This window comes from Camelus dromedarius, unplaced genomic scaffold (genome assembly GCF_036321535.1).
Source record: "Camelus dromedarius isolate mCamDro1 unplaced genomic scaffold, mCamDro1.pat HAP1_SCAFFOLD_186, whole genome shotgun sequence".
Taxonomy (NCBI): domain Eukaryota; kingdom Metazoa; phylum Chordata; class Mammalia; order Artiodactyla; family Camelidae; genus Camelus; species Camelus dromedarius.
This window is the reverse complement of record NW_026989854.1, coordinates 298390-314859: the sequence shown is the minus strand read 5'-3', so window position 1 is coordinate 314859 and position 16470 is coordinate 298390. Positions and strand designations below refer to the sequence as shown.

Below are 16470 nucleotides of genomic sequence, written 5' to 3'. Positions count from 1 at the left end.
TACCCAACTTTCTTATACAAACTGCTCCATGTAACATAAACACGCTACAGGGATGTATCTTATGACACAGGGAATATAGCCAATGTTTTACAATAACTATAAATGGAGCATAACAATAAAAATTGTGCAACTATTGTACACCTGAAACTTATATCATATTGTAAATCAGCTATACTTTTATAAAATGTTAAAAAATAATTTTAAAATGTTATCACTTCAGTATTCAATTCGGTTTTTAAGTAACTAATAAACAGCTTAGAATGTATAAAACATTTAAGTGTGATAAGTTTGTTTACATATTTATTTACTTTCAGCCTCCTGCTAAAAGAGAAATTAAACAATTTGTAACACAGCTTAACAACCATAACAACAAAAAGACAAAAGTTAGAGTGAAAAGAAAATGGAGATTCAATACTTAAATGAAACCAGGGGGAAGTAAACTCATAAAAACGAATGCCATGAAGTCAGGGTAAGTGTTAAAGGCCGACTAGAAATTCAGCCGTAAGATTCTTGGCAGCTAAAGCAAAAAGTAAAAGATGATGGGGCGGGTGGTAGAGCTCAGTGGTAGAGCGTGTTCTTAGCGTGCACGGGGTCCCGGGTTCAACCGCCAGGGCCTCCTCTAACAGATAAATACACCTAATTACCTACCCCCCCAAAAGAGCCCCAATGAAAAGAAAAAGAGATATTTCTTTCCTAAGAAAACCTGATGTTAAATTTAGATTAAATACTTGAAAAAAAAAAGAAAGAAAAATAGAAAAAGATGAGTGACACAAGCGATAATGCCCGTGAGATAAATCTGCGGTGGCTGCTGGCACGTCCCCATGTCCCACGTGGGAAAATCTGAAACATCCTTCTCACCACTCAGAGTCATCCTCAGCCCACCCCACCCCTCTCCCTGTTAAATGCAGGAGCACAGGCAGGGCCCGGCCTTTGCTCTCTCTGTGTCAACACAGTGAGACAGGATGGAAGGGGCCAGAGCACAGCCATTCAATGCAGGCCACAGCAATTAACATCAAAATGGTGAAGGATTCAACCCCCAGTAGGCCTTGAGGCTCAGGATGAAGAGATTTTACTTCTAGCAGATCTTGAGCTTCATTATACACCCGTTGTAATAGTAACATGGTGAATAACACGCCCCAAGGCACCATGGCCATCCCAAGGCTAGCCACAAAAGGTCACAGTGTGGGAAATGGCCAACTCCCTGGGAATCCCAGCCCCTTGCCCTTAGGCTGCTCCTTCTAATTATTAGCATATAAAACAACCAAGCCCATGAAAACCAGCAACACAGCGCCACCTCGCGGTCATCACTCTCTCTCCCTCTTCGGAGAAGGCCCACACTTTGTCTGTGGAGTGTGTAACTACTTTTAATATGAGCACCCAACCCCCACACCTCGTGGCATTTCTCCTGCCTTCCAATGTGTCTCTGTGAATAAATCTACCTTTACTCAACAGTGGCTTGCTCTTGAAATCTTTCCTGCATGAAGCCAAGGACCCACGTCTGGTGGGGCACATTCCAGGGGCTCAACCAAAGCCTGGGACACAGCCCTTCCCATGCCCCACTTATGTTTTCTTGTATCAACAGGACTGGGATGTGAAGGGAGTTCTGAGGCCCCAGCTAAGGGACAGAAGTAGCCCCCAGGACCAAAATGGCGGGCAGCCCCTCCCCCAGCAGGGGCCCTGAGGTCAGCCCGGTTCTCTGTGGTTCTCTGTTGTGCTGACTCCCCAGCCAGAGAGCGTTCTCCTAGGCCTGTCCCCACAAAACCCTTTTCTCCAAAAGGCAAGCACATCATTTCACAGTCCTCTTATTCAACCAGGAAATTTTCAGCCCACTTTTTCCTTCCCTAGTAAAGAATCTATCTGTCCTCCCTCCCATCCCACCACTTCTTTCTTTGTGAGAACTCTGTACTCCCCATACACCATCCTGAACGCAGGTGCCTTGCTGGCTGGGACCGAGATGTTTCAGTCTCACACAGCCTGCATCCTTTCACTTTCCCCTTTCTACCTTAAAAAGCCTTTCCTGTGTCTCCCACCCCTCTGATTCTGAACTTCACAAAGTGCTGAGGTTGCATGCAGTCACTGTGTGCAAACCTCCCAGGTTTTGACTAGGTTTCCTTCACAAGATCTTCATTTAGGAGCTTCATCAAGAAGTTTAAAGAGTCTTTTCTTACATCGGAGTGGAGGAGCCTGCATAAAATTTAAATAGCCTTGAAGAGAGAGTTAACCAGGGACAGAGAGGTCATAGGTCTTAGTCAAAAGTGTCACGAGGCAAAATGTTCTTCGAAGGCTCAGAGTGGCTTCTGAACACGGAGTCGGGAGGGAGGAGGTGCCAGGCTGTGAGTGGGATGAGTGACACTGGGTACGCTACCCCAGCTGGGGAAGTATTGGATTTTGTTCTAGTTTTCCAAAGAATTTCTTACCACCTTTTCTCTTATTGTTACATACCATTTCCTACGGATTAAGAAAATCAATGTCAGTCATTTGGGCCACTTGGTAGAAGCTACACGATGCCATTCACAGGGCTGGGATGTAACAGCCACACCAGTCTAGGTTGAAAGACCAGTGGGGGTATTTCCAAGGTAATCACGGGCATGCAGCAAACTCCCCAGCTTCAATTACCTCATCTCAAAAGTGGGGCCAATAAAACTACCAAGCAAAGTGCGTGATGATTATGGCCGACATCTGTTTACTAGGTAAGTGCCCGTGACAGCTGACACTGGATTAAGAATGAATATGATCAACGAGGCACAGTCAGCCTGGTTACATGCACCCTGCCTTCATGCCTTGGTGCAGGAGCGGAGTTTGTTTAGCTGAAATGAACGCCCCCAGAGCAGCCCGGAAGGGAAAGCTCCCAGCTCTGCACGGCGAGGCGTGTTCCTTTCCTTCTCTGAGCTGATAACAGTTTACAGTCGTCTGTTTTTACATTTATCCCTTTAGTACCTGCCTCCCCTCCGGAGTTTTTGCTTAAGCAGAACAGGTCCAGGTTTGTGTCGCTGCCTGCCGGATATTCTGGGCTGGGAGACAGGCGACTCCACGTCTGGCTCTGGTGCTGAACGGAGAGGGCAGAAAGCCCAGGGGCCCATGCTGAACAGAGGCCCCTGCACCCAAAATTATGGTCTGACTTTGGGCAAATTACACCGTCTTCTTTACCCTAAGATTCCTCATCTGTTCATGAAAATAACTGCCCATGGCACGTAGAGTTTCAAGGATTAAAGGAAATCACCAAATTCACAACCTATTCAAGGGGCTACCAGTACGTCCTCAACAGGCACATGCTACCTTTACGGCTGTAACACACGCTAAGCGGGGCGGAAGGACACAGTGAACACTGCTAAGTGCCTGTTAAGTGTTTCATGTGTGTTATAATACTGTTTAAACTTACAACAAACCCAGGAAGAAACGAATATTATAATGCATATTTCACAGATTCACCAACAGTTTAATGGAGGTTACACTCTAGTCCAAGGTCCTTTGGTGAGGAAATGGCGATTTAAACCTGAATCTGAGCCCAGGCCTGGGCTACACCTCTCTCCAATCCACCTCACCACTTGCCTATGAAATCCACCTGTCCAATACACGTTTGCACAGGTCAGCTCTTAAATGCAAAGTGTGCCACCGTTTGTCAATGTTTGTTAATTACCATAAAGTGCTCTCAGAAACCGCTACAGAAAAGACAGGTTGACCCACATCCCTGCCAACAAAGAAGAGATATTCTGCCTTGCGTTCTCCTGTAATGTGCAGAAACCCTTCCCTACACCACCAAATTCAAATGTATGCTTCCTCCATGTTTATGTTTGCACACGGCTTATTAAAGTAGAAGGTACCTGCAGTAATTCCATCTCGTTTCCTTTGCAAGTTTCCAGATTATCCACAATCAGTCTGTGAATGAAAATACTACAATGTGAATTAAAATACTACAACCATGTCAGTAAACAAAGAATGCTGAAACCAAGTCATCAAGGCTGCCGCCACCCCCCAGTGCGGACAGACCTGAAGCCCAGCCTCTACAGCCACTCACAATGCTGCCCTCTGAACAGACTGAGAATAAGAAGACAGGATAATTGCCCTAGATAGCTAGGTGCTTGTCTAAAGAATGAATCCAGTGAGGTCAAATGATACATACAAAGGCACTAAATTCTTTAACTTGAGATGCCTGGATTTCTTTAGATAACAAGCAATCTTTTATTGTTCCAACTCCCTGGTCTTTGTTGTAAAGCTCCTATATAATCCTAGTTCCTCCCCTACTTCTTGGGAGCAGTCCCTCAGACAGATTTGAAGGCTGTCATCCCGCCTCGAGTCCTCCCGCCTAATAAAGTGTAACTCTAAACTTTCAGGCTACACATTTCTCTCAGTCTACAAGTCCCAGAATAGACACAACTCATCAATTCTGTAATGGAACACACTGGATCAGGAACCAAAAGCGTGTTCTAGTCCAGAAAAACTACGGGTCCCTCTTTCTTTCTGTCATTATACAATCCCACCAGAACTCATTAATTTGCTGTCTGCTCATCTGGCAACCAAACTCAGAGAAGAGTCAACTCAGCAGAGTGCTCTACTCGGGAGAACACCCCGCAGCAGCACTGCAGGCTACCTGCCCTCCCGCACGCTCTGCCGATCCCTAGTGTCCTCCGTGGAGACCAGGCCAACAGAGGTGTTCCCAACAGCTGCAAAGTCCCACAGATTAAATAAAAGCATTATATTTTCTACGATATGTTATATATATTACCATCTCTGAAAACAGCTTTGCCAGAAGCCCAAATTTTCCACATTAATCTGCATAGGCAATTCTGGCCCCCAAGGGAAAACAAGTCTTATGACGATGCTAAGGCGTCCAAAGTCCTCTCCAGGACCATCAACCAAACTGCCTGCAGGCCTGCAGCTGCAGGCGGCTACATGTCTGTTTTTAAAGCAACCCCTTCCTGCCCTCGGGCGCTACAAAGTCCCTCTATGCCCTCCCATCTCAGGGTAAGAGCAGCCACTGCAGAAACTTGCAGGGCAGCACTGACAGGACTGGACACAGAGGATAAGAGCTAAACTAAGCCTTCTGATGACACGAGCTTGTCACTGTGTCATTTTACAGATGAAGGTATATATAGAGAGGTGGGGTAATCTTGCTCAAAGTCACACAGCTAATAAGTGGCAAAGTCTATAACTCAGCTCCACCCTCTGGCGTGACGCTCCAGCTGGGACACCCACAGGGTTCTCTCGTGCCTGCCTGACCAGTCCTTTACTGTCACTCATAACCCACCACAGTGTCTGACCCTAGCCTGAATTTTCAGCCTCTTCTCCCTCTAGTTTCTCAGGAACAAGGCTGCTCTGGCCACTGTGTGACTTCCGGCTCCCCAAACCCTCAGTGCTCAGGGTGGTCTTGCCTGTGCAACCAGCACCCTGCTCAGAGGCTCTTCCTCCCCTGCAGGAGGATGTTTCCACTCTCCGCAGGGACACCCCCTCAGGGAAGCGCTCTTCTCCCCCTCAGCACGGCAGGTGTCCCAGGCCACATCCCGAGCTGCCCAATTAGGACTGCCTGTGCCCAGGTCTGCTAGTCAGACCAGCAGCCTCAGAGCGAGGGATTATGCCCGGGTCTCCCTGCAAACCTACTGCCCGCCTCACAGCCCCCAGCCAGTAGGTCACCTGGAAGTCACAGCAAGTGCCCCACCCAATCCCGAAATCTCTTCATTTGCCAGCACCGCTGATGACTGGTCTCCAAAGTTTGGTCAGTTTCACACAAAACAGCAGCTTCCACTGAAGCTGAGGGTTTTCACTTCTGCTCCCCATCCTTAATGGAAACGTCAATGGAAACCAAAAGACCTTTTCTCAACCCTTTTCTGATGACACATTCCCACCCACTATACTCACATGCTCAAGAGCTTTGGGTCCACGTGATTTTGTTTCCCTTATGCTAAGTGGCTCAAAACACTGCAGGATTCTTTCTCTTTTGAGAGTATTTGTTTGTACTGAGTTTATTGACTTTAATCTCTTTTTGTCTCTCTCTTAAGTGTCCCTAGCAGTTGCCAATTCTTACTCCCTTCAGCAGCCTCCCTCCCATCATCTAGTCTAGGAAATCATCTGTGATGAGGGGCCCGGGGGCAGTAACAGAAGATGGAACAAAGGTACAGAGAGGCTACATAATTTGCCCGAGAAGATCAGCTTCAAGCCCCAAAACTGTGTGTCACGTCCCTCTGTTTAACACTTATGCTAAACTAGTTAACTTTTTATAGATTATGGTTATAAACAGATGAGGTATCAAAATACATAGAAGGACACACATCAACTCTAAGATGTTTATTAACTCCACTATTTTGTTTCTATTTATTTTATTTCTATTAAAAAATATTAGGAACCTCTGCAGTCAATATAACAAAATGTTAATGGGTGTTAAATCCAGAATATAGAGGCGTAAGTGTATCATTACTCATAAGTATTTGTATGCTCACAAGACAAAATGACTTGAACGTCTCTCTCCCCTCCCCCTACTCGCTACTGGCTCTCACCTGAGCTCCCAGACCACACATTTAACAGCCTTTCACTTTATCCACAGCTGAACTCATCAGGGTTCCCCCAAAGCTCCCTCTGCAGCTTTCCCTCCTCAGAGCACAGCAGGACCATCATTTACCTCATTAATCCACCCAGAAACCTGGGCCTTACTCCATCCTACCTTCACAGACATCATTCATCCTTTCCTTTTTACCATCTAAACATGCCTAAAATCTGTTCGTTTTTTCCCGGTGACTGTCCCACTGACTGTCCCACCGCTCAGGTAGAAGCCACCAACACTGACCACCTGGACTCACGAGTCTCCCAAGTGGCCTTCCAGCTGTTCTCCCCTACTTGAGACAAATTAGATTTTGTCACTCCCGTTCTTTTATGACTCTTTTCAAACCTAGTGTTCTTAGAAGAAACTCCAAGTTCTTCACATGGTGAAGGTGTTTGCCATGAAACTGTCAGCTCAGGGAGGGCAGGACCCCCCTCCTCCTTGGCCCTCCTCTTTCCCTAAGCCCCGCCCTCTCCCTCGGCCCCGCCCTCTGGCACAGCGCTGGCTCAGGAGGACCTGCTGAGCTACACCAGCCTGTATTCTAACCCTGGTGTTCAATTCTTAGCAAATTGCTTCACTTATCCATAAAAATCCAAGGTAGATTAGAAAGATTTTAGATGTTGAGCTAGACTATTGATTTGGGGATTTTGCACTAGCAACCTGCAATTACATGTTCTAATGATTCTGTCTTCTTAAAACCACACCCAGATTTAAGGAGTTATTTGTGGAATGTCTTCGGAGTAAAAGGGACTGTACTTTTACAGACTTTATGTTGTATAACATGAACAACCCGGACAGGGTCACAAATGGAACTGCCTCACAAGTGACAGAAGACAGGTGAGAGGCACAAAGCAACAGGTCGCAAAGACGGTAAGAGCAAATTTGTTTTGCCAACCCCCCCAAAAATGCCTGAAAGAACCAAAAATTCTGAATTTTGAAAGTAAAAGATTATCATATAGTGAAATAAAATAAATAATCCTCTTCATCAGGGTTTCAAGATCTGACTCCAGATTTTTTAGCAGACCGTACTGAATCCTAGCACAGAAAATTCAGATGGACTAGTGGTGAGTAAGTTCCAGGAAAACTGCAGTAATTCCTCCACTTGTGTAAGGACATACACTCACTTGCCGAAGGTGAATGTAGACTGCATTCTGGAGAAATTCGGAAGCTTCCAGGCTCCGCTTCTTGATGCCGAGGACACGCACAGCTTGGAAGCATGCTTCTAACTCAGTCACCGGAATTCTTACACTGCAGGGGGAAAAGGAGGCCCTCAGTCGATAGCAGAGATGTTCCTGTAGTGTATCACAGGCCGTGCCTCAGGGACTCAGTGCCCTGCAGCAGCCCGGCCCCAGGCGAGGACCCGAAGCGTGGCCCACCGAAGCAGGAGGTGCACTGTGCTTGAGAAAGCCCATCCCCGATGGGGGCAAGAGTGGCTGGTGGCGTTGAGTGAACATATAAATGCCCACAGAAATATGCCTGCATTCATTCAAGTGATACAAGCAACAGTAGCAGGCTATTTAACAAAATTTCAAATTCCAGTGGAAATTTTGCCATTCCTTTCCGCTTGTCCCCTGCACTCTGAAACAGGCTTAGGCTCTCTCACACCTGCAGCTCTGAAGCAATAGTTGTGAAGTCATTTTACTTTGCTGCAAGTGTCCTCGGTCCCCTTTTAACTGTGTCTGTCCTCTCTTAACACAGTCGGATATCTTCCTGGATCTCTACCTGAGTTCCTTTCTCCTCCTCCTCAGATCCTGAGATAAAGGACAAGTGAAGGCACATGACCAGAAAAGGCACTGTGGACTTGACTGAAATCCACAGTGACCCCCTAGGTGAGTGCTGCCCACCCCTTACATTCGATTTTCAAGGTTCTGCACAGGGTGACATCCAGCCCAGAGAGGTGGCCCAGGCCCATTGGAAGCTATGTGGTTGGGCACGGGGACAGGTGCAGGAGCTGGTTCCAAGGTCAGGCCCCTCCCCACCTCTGCTCCCCTCTCTCCCGAGGCCCCGCTGCCAAGCACTCAGGCTCCGTGATCTTATGTCCTTCTCTTCTACTCTACTCCAAACCCTTTTCCTTTTCCTTTTTTCCCTAATTATCCCCAGCTGGAGTGATTTTTCAATCGCAGTATCTGAAAAAATTTCCTGCAGCCGAAAATGAGGTCTCAAGAAGTCAAAGCACATATGCTACTTCCTGAAGAGTGCCGCTGGCTAGGGGGACCCTCACCAACACTCACGTGGCATCAGACATGTTTCAGGGTCGGCCACCCCCAACAAGAGTGTGCTGTGACCCCTATGCCCGCACAGCATCTCTGCTCACAAAAATATAGTTGGCCCACTTATCGGTTATTAAGAAGCAAAAATACAAAATTGCTCATGTTTCTTACTAAAATTATCTATGAAGCAGAAAAGGGAATTGTAATAGAAAAGAACAATTTTGACCCCATGTTAGGTCTGTTCCTTTGGCTTTAAACCTGTGCCCTGTTTTCTAGGCTCAGACTTCCTAGCTCTGCACCATTTGTAAAAGAAAGTTGCCTTTAGACTGAAATATCCAGGACAGCCTATTCTCCTGGCCGTGATCTTGAAGGATGCTAATTCATCTGCACTTATGTAGAGATGGCAAGTTGCAAAATAGAGAATAACCTTTGTTTTTTTTTTTGGAGTTTTCACAGGGGCAACATGATTTGATCCGCATGGACAGCTGCAAGAACAGCGGATTCAAAGGACAAGCAATTCATACAGCAAGAAGTTTCCAACAACCAATCAAAACCCCGCCCCTTTTTAGTATAAAAGAAGACTCAATTCTGACTTGTGGAAGATGATTCTCCAGGACATCAGTCTGCCATCTTCTGGATCTGCCAGCTTTGCAAATAAAGTCACTATTCCTTGCTCCAACACCTCATCTCCCGGTTTATTGGCCTGTCATTTGGTGAGCAGAATGAGTTTGGACTCGGTAACAAAATGACTGCATTGGAGGTAGCATGTCTCCACTGTTTCCTCGTTTCCAATATGTAACATGCACATTACTTATGATCTAGTGCAAATAATTCATCAAAGACAACCACAAAAAGAAACTACTCACCCAGCTATCAACACTGAACACAAAACCTGTCAATTTTATATGCTGTTTAAGAACACAACCGAAAAACCTAACATAGGGAGTTGATTCCACGGAAATAAAATTATTTCTACTCCTTCAAAACTTTTTCTTTTCTTTTCTATTTTATTTTGTTTTGCTTATTGAAAAGAAAATAAAAGTCAGATAATTTTATTTCACGTATTTTTGTTATAGCTACATACTTTAAATACTACAGAGACTTAAATTGCAATAAATAATTGTTCATATATTAGTATAAAGATATATACACAATCAATGGGGATTAGGAATGGAGTGGACATTTACTAAAAATCCACTGCAATCCAGTCTTTTACAAGCATATCCTGGAATATAAGCTCTATTATCCAGGGGTCCTCACCCACATTCTCACTGCTGAGTCCCTTAGTAATCAACTAATAAGGCACCAGCATAGAACCATGTGATCTGTATTTTAGGAATAAATGAAGGAATTGATTCATTCAATTCTAAAACAAAAACCCTAAAATAAATACTGAACTTATTTACAGACAAAGAAAATTGGTCCCTCACAAAGTAAAGTTACTTCCTCAAGGTCACAAAGCTAATAAATGGTAAAGGCAAGATTTGAACTAATCTGCCTGATTCTAAAAACTAAGGTGGAAATCCCATTAGATTGGGGAGGGTCCAGCTGGGCAGCCTATCACCCTATATTTGTTCAGATCTAGCCTTAGACAGCCTGAGACAGCACTCCATTCCTATGGAACTCGAGGGCAAACGATAACATTAAGGATTTTATATCCAGCAATTTCTTAAGTCTCATGTATATAAAGTGTCAGCAGGTCAGCAGAAAATCTCTGGGAACCATTAGTGGGTCCAGACCTTTTTGCTGATTAGAAACTCAATCTATCAGGACATAGTGACCTTCCCATGAGAGGCCACATGGACATAAACTAAAGGCAGCTGAACAATGAAAACTAGCAAGACCCTGGAACTCAAGCAAGAAGGATCCCTGCCATCCCCCACCCAGTTGCCTCTTCATCCACGTGGACACGAAGACAGAAGACCCGGGTTCTTGTCCAAGTTACACTATCATGGATTCTCACCCATAAAAAGTTACAACTCTATGCTGTCATAAATCCTTTCCAACTCAAATATGATGGCACCAATATCTCAGCAGAATATCTATGTCTCCACTTCCCCTCTTCTAATAGGAGAATATTTCTATGGACACAAAGCAGAAATCCAATTTAAAAAACCATGCACGAAGCCAGGTGAATTTCTGCTTAAGAGACTTTCCTCTCACGCTCAGTGAATGAAAACTCAGAAAAAGTGGTCCTTCTCCTTCAGCAAACGGGAGGCATCCTGATTGTGTGTGTGTGTGTGTGTGTGTGTGTGTGTGTATAAATCAAATATAATCGTCTGGGATGTGTACAGATTTTTTTTAATGTCACTGTAATTTCATGGGGATGAGCCAACATTTAAAGTAATTTGAATCTAGTGTTCTCAGACAGTCTCAGTCTCTTTTGGTGGAGGAGGTGAAAGGGGAGAGTAAAGGAGGAAAGAGGTAAATGAAACAAAGAATTAAGAATACTGCTAGGGAAAGGCAAACGTTAATTTTGTTCCTCATTGCATCACAACAAATTAGGGACTGGCTTTCCCCCGATGTCTTATCGAGCACTGAGTTGCAGAAGAAGAGGCGACAACCCATTTCTCACTGAGATTGTTGCTGTACGTGGCATCTTATAGACACAAATCATTTACACTGATCAAACACTCTAGCAGCAGGCCGTAATTCTCCTGTTTTGAGAGACAAGAAAACAGGAGTTCAAAGAGGATGTATAACTTGACAAAAGTCAGAGGACCAGTAAACTAAAGAGGATGAATTCAAACTCAGATCTGAATGCAGAGTCTGCTCTTCCCACTCCCAGGACTGGAAAATCCTTAACACACAGGCTCCCCAGCTCCCCTGCAGTGTTCCTGGCGCCAAGCATTTCCCATGGTAATGTTAGCCAGTTCTCACAGACACAGCGTTCTGTGCAGCCAATGACCTCCATCGGACCTTGATCATCTACCTGCCACGCCCACCAGGCTTCACCATACAGGCAGGAAAGCTGGCTTTCAAGTGCATACAAAGCCACCCCCGGTCTAACCTGGGCTCTTCTGTGGCTTCTCCAGCCTAAAGGCAGCCATGAAACTGCTCACAGTCTGTACATGAGCCACACTACCTCTCTCCATCTGTCTCCCCACCTATACTACTACTTAGCTATGACCATTTTGAGAATCTTGGAAACAAATTTTTAAAAACAGAAAAGAAAGGATTCTGGAACAAGTGCTTAATACTTACAATTTTAAATGACAAGTTACAAATTGAGTATTGACAAACCGAATCTTCCTTTCTAAATGTCAGTTTTAAGCATTTAAATATATAATAGCAAAAAATTCTCACAAAATTAACAAAAACATAAACAATAAACTGGAATAAATTCAAAAATAATGCCCATGTTCTAAATGGAGAAACTTCAGGACTATACTGAGTGTTAAAGTAAGAGGTATGAATGTAGAGACATAAACATATTGCATGGAGGAAAGCAGTTTTGTAAAGATGTAAGTTCTCCTAAGAATAATTCAAAACTTACTAAAAACTCCCATGAAAATTCCAATCTGATGTTTTTTAACTTGAACAAAATATTTTGGAACTCTTCAGGAATAATAAAGTCATAATACTAGACAAGAAAATTTGGGATGGAAGAAAAGAATCAAAAAAAATCAGACTGCCAGTGATTAAATAAATTTTTACAATATGTAAGATATGGTGCTGGAGTAAGGAAGGGAGATTGACAGAAAGGAACCATGAGTTCAAAAAGAGACTCTAGTGTATGTAAATATTTTGTACAGGTGGGATTTCAAATCAAAGAGAAAAGTATGAATTCAATAATTGTCCTGGGACAATCAGAATCACCTAGAAAGAATAAATTCTATTCCTGTCATAATGACCACAAGATAAATTGCACATAGTGATGTAAATATTAAAAAGTACTAATAACAGCAAATACAACCCTTTGCTCTTATTAACTCAACTTCTCCTCACTATAACAAGTACTATTACAATCACCACCTTAGAGATTAAAAAAACCTACAGAAGAGATTTATTCCATTATAAGGAAGTATTTCTAAGAATGTCAAAGATAAAACCCATAAGGAAGACATTTACTATCTTAAGAGTAGTTTGAGCCACAACAAGAATAAAAAACTTTCTGAACAAAATGAAAGGAAAGAAATGACAAGAAAAAGCTCTGTGATACATGTTGATGAAGTCACGAAGTAAATTTTCATAACATACAAAGAGCTGTCACAAAGCAACAAGAAGCTCCCTCACTTAAATGTTTGCAAAGGACAAAATGAATCATTCATTTTAAAAAATTCAAAAGGCTAATGAGTGAAAAAAGCTCAAAACTTCACTGGTCATCAAATGCAAACAAAAACAATGAAAAAGCACTTTTGCTTATCATATTGGCGAATATTTTTAAGATATTCTAGTTAGTGTCCATCTGTGTGAGAACAAATCATAAGCGACTTTTTCAGAGGATGACATATCAATGGATATGTAAACTCTGAAAAACGTACATACACACTGACTCAACTCCACTTCTAGGAATCGTTTCCTTTAGAAAAAAAACAATCAGTCCAAACAGATGTATCCATCAGGGCATTTACACAGCACTGTTTACAAAGGTGGGAAGAAAAACTGAAGTGAAATCATATCCAGCGATAGAGAATTGGTTACATAAGTAATTGCGCATTTTTTCATTCCCCAATGGAGAAGGAATTTCTAGAGTCACTTGAAAGGAGTCTGTGATGAATGTAAGTGTCACATCCAGGGACTAAATTTCCAGAAGCCTTAACTAAAGGAATATACATACAAGATCACAGGAATGTCTGTACAAGAAGGATGCAAGTCAAACATTCTTTCTGACAGTGGAAAGTGGAGAAAACTTAACTGTCCACCATTAAGACAATGTTACGGTAATTCAAGGCGAGCTGCGGGCGCTGAGGGAGCCGGCGTTTCGCCGTGGTCCAGGGCCTTGTCCACAGCACTCTCCCACCAAATGTGTCCGTGGACAAGAGACGACACCCGCACATCAGGAGACCCCTCCAATCTATCTGAAAGGACCGGGTGAGTCTGGAGTGGGAGGACGTCTATGATATACCCCTGAGTGAATAAAGCGAGCTGCAGAAAAACATATAGTATGGTCTCATTTTTAAATAAATCATATATACACACACCTATACATTGATTTCTCATATGTGTATATATATGTATCTCATAGGCATAAAGGTCATGAAATATATATACCAAATTTTCCACAGCTTTTACTCTCAGGAAATAATGGGAAGGGAGTTAGGGGCCTTCCTGTACCACCACAGTTCTCTTTTCAGTATTTCAGTTAAGTATACTTGGAATTTAAAAGTTTATTTAAGTCCGAAGTAAAATGGACGATGCATTCCTTAAGACAGAATGCTACACTGGTCATTAAAAATCATGCCAGGGGAGATAGAATATTGTAGAAAAACATGTAATAAGCCGAATGGAAAATGGAGATCTCCGCACAGTAAACAGGGACAGAGTGCTCACTGGTTTTTATGACAGAGCTGATACACACTGAGGAAAAGAACAGAAAATAAATGTTAAATTGTTAATTATTATCTCTGAGTAGCGGGACCAGGATAGACTATTTTGCCCCTTTTTTCAGACTTATTATATTAAATGGAAATTATTTTTCTTCTGAAAAAAGCATTTTTAGGCGTGTAGTACCACGCATTGGGGAATAATACATGAATACTTACAGTAACAAGTAACTAGGAGACACCGCAGCAGCGCTACACAATGTAGAACGGGCGATCCTGATTAACATCGTGCAGTTACATAAGGACCCACAAAGTGAGAGCACCTGCTGTAACAGGGCGTGGCCCCCTTTTATTTGTCAGTTGTGTCTTCAGGTCTGAGGCAGTTCTGAGCACGGCCAGTGTCAGTGCTGGTGTCTGGATGGATGCTACTGGAGGTGAGGGCACCTGCAAACGGAGAGGAAGAACAGAAACCATCCTCTGCCTTTTCTGTCTTGTTTCTTTGTTACTTTAAAAGAGAGGAATAAATAAGATAAACTGTATCTTCCCTACAGAAATTTCAGTAATGAAACCGTTTTTAAAGTCTTCACAGCTTATATTCTGCCTATAACTGTCTTTTCAACAAAGCATCATATTTATTAAATGTGAATTGACTCAGTTAATTAACTCCCTGTTGAAACATTCTAGTAAAGAACATGAAATGCCGTATGTAAAAGAACCACACCTGCAGTGACTAGCACAGCTGTCTTGACGGCAGTGCATTCAGCCCGCACCATCCTGTGGTCCTGAGCTCCTGATGCTGGTAAGAGAGCACGCTGCCGCCTCAGATGGAGAGATACTGTGAAAGAGTTTGAACTCTACAGTACTGATAAAACATAACTGACAAATCCCAGGCTCCTTTGAGGCTGTCATTTTCTGTTTCTGGCCAACCCCCGTCAATGAGCAGAACCACCCCATTCCCGAGCCATGGGACTCATGTGGGAAGCAGTTTTGGAGAAATTTCCAGGTATAGAATGTAACAAACTATACATAGATCTCTGAAAAAAGAAAAGATGCAATATTCTGATTTTGGAAGAAACTCAAAATATTCTCCTGACCCTTAGTAGCTGGAAAGGCTGGGCATCTCCTAAGCCACTTATTTATTTCGCAGCCAGTGAGCATCTCCCACAAACGCTGTTTCCCTGTGTCTGCTGGGAGCCTCAGGCACACTGTTGCTGTCAATCTTATAAGTCACAGGGCAGACGCGTGTCTCTCATGCCTGCAACCCTCACACAGGCTTGCCTCCTAGCCTCACTGTCTGAACTTGGCCCCATTTTCTCACCTGTTTATTTGGTATCTGTTCTTCTGTAAGCTGCCTGAAATGCTTTTTGGAACATGTCAGAAGATTCAGTGGGTAGATAAATGGACAGATGGACAGGTGAGAGATGGGCAGACAGACAGAGAGACTCCAAGAAAAGGGGAACAAAGAAAATTTCCTATGCAGAACCCTCTTCTAGTCAGGGAAGAAAACCACCACGGAGAAGTGTGAAGAGGCAGGTGGCTTAGGACTGTTTCCTGGATTCCATGAAAAGTCACACCAAGAGAGAGGGTAGAACTATAAATAATAAAAGAAAAAAGCATGCATGCTTGAAAAATATATCTACAATATGTACTTTCTAAAGAATAGATTCAAATCAGCACGGCCCAATAACACAATCCTTGGGTATTTACAGAAGTGAGAATCCCATCTCCAAACCACAAGGCATCCCTTCGGAGCACTAAGAGTCTACACGGGACGGTCTTAAAGCCGTAATCACAAAAGCTATGCTATCCTGCCCTTACGAGGAATGAGCAGCTGTGCTCGGGCTGCCCACGCGCTATTTACACCCCACAGCACCTCTAAGGGGGAGGGACGCCTAGCAAGCCCGTCTTTGCAGGACAGCAAACAAGTCCGGGAGAAGCTAAGCTGACCTAACATTTCTCCATCTCTCAGGACTGGTCACTCTAGAGCAGGACTCGAACTCGGACCCACGTGTGTAATCACGTTACTACCGTGCTTTGCGTGCTTTTTGTGTGTATAATACATTTGTTTCTGGCATGAAAGGATATTTAATAAATGATCGGTTGTCCTGTCTATCTCATTAGCTCACAATCAATGTTTATAGTGTTGAATTATACTCTTTTTCCCTGGAGAAAGGAATGGAACGAGCGGGTGTTAGAATGAGGTGGGGCTCCATTCTTTATCTGGTACCTCATCTCATCCAAGTCC

At 43.6% G+C, this 16470-nt stretch overlaps 2 long non-coding RNA genes across 2 annotated transcripts in view; both read right to left on the bottom strand.

Moving 5' to 3' along the window:
* Window positions 1-16470, bottom strand: part of LOC135320949 (uncharacterized) — a 101962-nt gene that overhangs the window by 46596 nt on the left and 38896 nt on the right. The gene's annotated exons all lie outside the window — the stretch shown is intronic.
* On the bottom strand, window positions 7707-15286 carry LOC135320950 (uncharacterized). Its single transcript, XR_010380314.1, has 3 exons — window positions 14947-15286; window positions 14445-14669; window positions 7707-7777 (listed from the first exon to the last, which is right to left on the bottom strand). It is a non-coding gene; the product is annotated as an uncharacterized LOC135320950 (long non-coding RNA).